Source organism: Micromesistius poutassou, assembly GCF_964030765.1.
Source record: "Micromesistius poutassou genome assembly, contig: SCAFFOLD_3072, whole genome shotgun sequence".
Taxonomy (NCBI): Eukaryota; Metazoa; Chordata; class Actinopteri; order Gadiformes; family Gadidae; genus Micromesistius; species Micromesistius poutassou.
The window spans coordinates 27,898-34,357 of record NW_028179870.1 but is presented as its reverse complement, the minus strand read 5'-3'; positions in this window follow the sequence as shown (position 1 = coordinate 34,357).

Sequence of the window (6,460 nt, the reverse complement as noted above, 5' to 3'; positions counted from 1 at the left end):
TGCTTGGTCTCGGAGGCGGAGTCCCACCTGGTGCGTCAGCCAGTGGTCCGCGAGGTGGTGGGGGCGTGTCTGACATCAGCAACACACACACACACACACACACACACACACACACACACACACACATCTTTGTCAACTCTATTAAATAGAATAAAGGATATAATGCCGACAATTGCTCTTGGTGTAACATTTTATATATTTATTGTTGCAGTTCTATGTAAATATTGTTTAATAATCACACATCAATATTCTCATATATAATACATATATTACCCATTTTACAAATATGGTTTATTGCATCTGTACCTGCGAGCTACAAAGGCACCCAATAATAATAATAATAATAACAATAATCTCAATATTATTGAATAATGATAATGAAAATAACAAACCTTATCTTATTATCTGGACCTGTGATCATGATATGGTGGCTGAGGTCTGGATATTTGTGTACATATGATCCTTCTTGTGTAGGTTCTTCTATTCATACATGATGTGTATTCATCAGAGATGGGGGACTCCAGTCCAGTGACTGGACTCCAGTCAGACTCCAGTCACCAGATTGAGGACTTGTTCAACAGTGACTAAAGACTTGACTTGACTTGTATCCATGACTTGAGACTTGACTGAGACTTGCATGCAGTGACTCCACAAGTCACCGCTGTCTTGGTTAATACGTCAATGATCAAAAACAGATCTATTTTTCGATCGTATGTTTCCTGTTGCGTGTGGGCGAACCTGGCAACCTGTGATCTCTACCGAGTGACGCAGGCGCAGCGTAACTCCAGCGGTAGAGTGGCCGGCTCACAGACCTGATGAAGAGCGGACGCCGCGTCGGCTGCTGGGCGCATGAAATGCGGCCGCCATCTTGGAGCGGTCGCACTCCGAGCAGCAGCAGAAGACACGAGGTGCCAGAGCACTGCAGCGGATTCCTGCTCCAACCGTCGGACCGTCGCATACAGGGCCCGGGGGGCTACTGTTCAGGAGGAGACACCGTTTGGCATACAGGGCCCGGGGGGCTACTGTTCAGGAGGAGACACCGTTTGGCATACAGGGCCCGGGGGGCTACTGTTCAGGAGGAGACACCGTTTGGCATACAGGGCCCGGGGGGCTACTGTTCAGGAGGAGACACCGTTTGGCATACAGGGCCCGGGGGGCTACTGTTCAGGAGGAGACACCGTTTGGCGTGGACAACCAGACTTGTCATTGGTCGTGTCCGTTTCATAAGTTAAGGCTGCACCGCGTCGCCACACTCGCCTCTCTTGAAGTGCAGAAAGAAGCTCTGCAAAACAGCCCTCTTTCAGGGGTTTAGCTCATACTAAAACTTTTATGTGCTTATATATATAAATAGATATCTAATGTATTCATATATTGTTCATGTAGGCTATGTATATATTAATATATAGTTATAGTTATATGAATTGTTTCTTCAACTTATTAAAATAGCTGAATTTACTGCCCCTGTTTCTGCTCCTCTATCATATTTATTGTGTGATTTGCAAAACACCATCATAGCCTACATCACATATCATAGTGAGGTAGGACAGCCTCTGCCGAGTCTATGTCTATGTGTCACCACTACGAGAGTCCACCCCAAACAAGGTTATCACGTTACCCCAGACAGGCCACTCAGCCAAATGAATGTGACAGATTCAGGATTCCTCAAATGTTCATTCGTTTATTTAAACGCAATGCATCGCAGTAAGTAGAAAAGTTAAAAAATGAAATATTATCCCCAGAACAAACACTGTTACAGTGACAGCAGTTTGTGTAGCAGTGGAACAGGCCTAGGCTTTGTGAGCAAACACAATGAAAACTACAAATAATAATCTGACTATAAAACAATCAACTCCAAGTCTGCCACACTTGTAAATCACCACAAATCAAATCAATATGAACAAAGATTTTAAAAAACGAACCCAAACCAAATCAACAAAAAGAACAGCAAACAAAATCACTCCAAGAAAAGCCCCATAGGCAGCGACCTGTACAGCCCCGGGATTAAATGAATACAAACACAACACAAAGTAAACTAGGAATGAATAAAGAAACACAACACAAAGTAAACTAGGAATGAATAAAGAAACACAACACAAAGTAAACTAGGAATGAATAAAGAAACACAACACAAACTAAACTAGGAATGAATAAAGAAACACAACACAAAGTAAACTAGGAATGAATAAAGAAACACAACACAAAGTAAACTAGGAATGAATAAAGAAACACAACACAAAGTAAACTAGGAATGAATAAAGAAACACAACACAAAGTAAACTAGGAATGAATAAAGAAACACAACACAAAGTAAACTAGGAATGAATAAAGAAACACAACACAAAGTAAACTAGGAATGAATAAAGAAACACAACACAAAGTAAACTAGGAATGAATAAAGAAACACAACACAAAGTAAACTAGGAATGAATAAAGAAACACAACACAAAGTAAACTAGGAATGAATAAAGAAACACAACGCAAACTAAACTAGGAATGAATAAAGAAACACAACACAAAGTAAACTAGGAATGAATAAAGAAACACAACGCAAACTAAACTAGGAATGAATAAAGAAACACAACACAAAGTAAACTAGGAATGAATAAAGAAACACAACACAAAGTAAACTAGGAATGAATAAAGAAACACAACACAAAGTAAACTAGGAATGAATAAAGAAACACAACACAAACTAAACTAGGAATGAATAAAGAAACACAACACAAAGTAAACTAGGAATGAATAAAGAAACACAACACAAAGTAAACTAGGAATGAATAAAGAAACACAACACAAAGTAAACTAGGAATGAATAAAGAAACACAACACAAAGTAAACTAGGAATGAATAAACAAACACACAACTCCAATGAATGACAGAACATCAGACAAGCGACCACCATTCAGATCACACAACCATTCTGTAGGAGCACACTCAGGCCACCACCGCCACACCACAAGCACACACACCAGCCAGAACAAGGGCGTCTAAGATAGACGTAGCCGCAGCCAGCAGGCGGCCGGGGAGGCAGAGGTCAAAGCGCGACGGACGCGGCCACCAATCACCATAGCAACGCAGCAAAGCAGCAGCCAACAGGTTGTCTGTGACGAGGAGTTGGTCTCTTAAACCAGGAGGTAGGCCTACCACAGCCCTCTGTGAAGGAACCTATACACCGAGAAGGAGGACTGACAATCATCATCCGTCACTACTTTACCCTCAGGCATTAGCCGCGAAACGCTCACACACAGGGGCGGACCTACCATTAGGCAAACACAGGCAATTGCCTGGGGCCCCGAGATTTCCAGGGGCCCCGAAACGTCTCATAAAAAACTGATTCATAAAGTTTTCTTCGATTTAAAGCAATTATTATTTTTTGTCTTAATTTGCGCGCTTAAAAATCCATAAAAATGCTTAATCTATCATGATCTTTTGACTGCCCCCCCTCCCTTCTCATGCAATGGACTATTCCATGTTACTGCGCATGTGCAGGCTTGATTCAGGAAGACGGTACCAAAACAAACTAGTTGGCGCGGGTTGAGAAAATGAAGCGGAGTTATACGATATATATATATATATACAGTGCAGAACGAGAATGTGGAGGGCCCCAATGACTGGGTTTGCCTTGGGCCCCCAAATGACTAAGTACACCCCTGCTCACACACCTCGCATTTAGTGAGTGACAGCCTGAGTAAACCACGGGGGCCACTTTCCACTGGTCTTAAGGAGCCCAGCACCAGCTTTATGTCCACCGTGCAGAGCGACAACAGACTGGTGCCTCTCCAACGCCACCGTTAATGGCAGCCGTCCTGATTAAGACGTCCACACCTGTGTTTTTAAGGAGCGTCAGTGACTCACTCCATGCCACACCCCCAACACTTCCTTTGCCTTCGGGCGTCAGCCGACCACAATCGGGTGACCAGACGTCCCCGTTTTTGGCTGCCTGTCCCTGGCTCAATACAGAAGAAACCACCTGTCCCCGTTGTTTTTGAAGACACAGCCAGGCACGTGCACACATAGGGCCCTAGGGGTGCTTGAGCCCCTGCCCTTTTTGCCTCGTATTAAAAAGTGCCCTCTGAGTGTTCTTCAACAATCGCGCCCGCAGTAGCGCTCGTCCGCTATCCAACCCCCCCCCCCCCCGTCAACAATTCGGCTCCTGCCCCTCAAGACTCCTGTGCACGTCCCTGCACTAAAGAATGTGTTAAATGTCAACCCCAGACCTGCTGAGAAACCAGCGGACTTCACAATGGTGACTTTACTGCTCATAATTGTTTACTTTGTATTCCTTCAAAACAGAAACTTCTCAGCGACAGTGTGATGAAAACCTTGCTGGCGGTCGCAGTGAAGGCGGCAGACATCCTCAAGGTCTGTTGAGGCCTGACAAATGTCTCCCTCTGTCCGACCGCCTGTCCGTCCGTCCGTCTCTGTTGGAGAATAAACGGTAGAGCTGTGTCATTGTGATTCCGCCACCAGGGAGCGCCAGACAGCCTTGTTGTACTGAGCGGCTGTGGGACGTCTGGTCGACTGGCTTTCCTCGTAGCGGTAAAATCCACTTTGTAATACCGCGTATAAGTTACACTAATATATAGTACAACTTATAGTTCAATTTATTTTTATTAGGTTTGGAGTTAAGTCAGAATGGGTTGCATTAAAATAGACTTCACTGGCAATGAGTAGTAATTCTAAATTCAATATACATACATATATTATATTAGCCTATGCAAGCAGCTTGGTTATGTAAAAAAAAGATCTGTAGATAAGTTCATGTGTATATTGTATGGTCATTTGTTTGATCATGTGTGTGTGTGTGTGTGTGTGTGTGTGTGTGACACCTCGGTCAGACACACTTCAACCAGCTGTTGAGGACAGCGGGTCAGAGTCCCGTCTTCGTGGACCTGACTGCAGGGGAGGACACGTGAGTCCAGCTCCTACTGTTATATAACAGCGCTGGAGATGAGCTGAGATCCTCACTGTGCTTATGGGACAATAAGATCAGCTGAGTGGAAGGACACAGCTGCAGTGCAGTGGTTGAGATGGAAACACTGTCAGAAAATGTTCCTCAAAGGACCTGATGGTCTGTCTCTCTCCTCCATCAATCTAAATCCTGAATCCAAGTGTTTCATCTGAAGCTAAATCGTACATAAATCTTTAACTATAAATATAAATCTTAAATCCAGCTTTAATATACAACGTGCAGCTAAAACTAACAGCGGCTCTGCAGGTCTGACCTACAGACAGACAGACAGACAGACAGACAGACAGACAGACAGACAGACAGACAGGAGTCAGAGCTAATTAGTATATGGAGGAGAATTAGTACATCTGTTGTATGGATTTAGGATTAGATTCAGGATTTCAATTTAGATTTAGGGTTAGATTTAGATTTACATATAAGATTTATATTTAGATATAAAATGTAGATTTATATTTAGGATGTAGATTTAGATATAGGATTTAGATTTAGGTCTACCTACCTTAGATTTACCTCCTCCCCATACCTCCTCCCCATGTATGTGTGTGTGTGTGTGTGTGTGTGTGTGTATAACATATGTAGTCTTACCATTGATGAAATGTTTAGTAGTGACTGTGTGTGTGTGTGTGTGTGTGTGTGTGTGTGTGTGTGTGTGTGTGTGTGTGTGTGTGTGTGTGTGTGTGTAACATATGTAGTCTTACCATTGATGAAATGGTTAGTAGTGACTGTGTGTTGTGTGACTTGACTAAACCCTTTTGCCTTCACTACTATTTCACACATTTTGACCGCATTTGATAAAGAAGAAACCCTGTCCTTTGTAGCAGTTAATGTCTTTGTATGGAGCAGAGAATTAGTTCAACACAGCTGGCCCTCACCAGAGCTGTGTCCAGAACTTTGGAGGAGTAATCTCGTTCTCTGAAACGATTCTACATCTCTTTACTTTTAGTGTCAAACTCTTGATCGTTGTGGCAGATCCTACGTAACCTCTGGAATTGTCCGAATGGGATGTTCTTAGTTAGTGAAGGTGGATGGAAACTTTTAGCATGTAGCAACGTATTTTTATGTGCCTCCTTTCTGAAGAGGCAGGGATTGTGTTGAGGTGGAGGAGGAGGAGGAGGAGGGGGAGGGGGGGAGGAGATGGGGGGTGTTGTGGGGTCAGGGGGGAGGTGGGAAGGAGGAGAGATGGCTGCAGTGAGGGCGGGGGTGGGGGGGACAAGGGCTGGTTCAACCTGTTGACAAAGTCATTCAGCTGGTTGGCCCTCTCCGTTGTCCCCCCTGTGGCTCTGGTCTGACCTGTGATGCTCCTCACACCTTCCCAGACCTCCACCTTTCTCCTGTGGCTGTCCTCAGCCTCCCTCACACGGCGTGTCACCTCCTGCTGTGCTGCCTTCATGGCCTCCCTGCTTCTGAAGGCAGCCTTCTTCCTGTTGAGGGCAGCAGTGACTTCCTGCGTTACCCAGGGCTTGTTGTTAGGGTAACAGGACAGTCTTG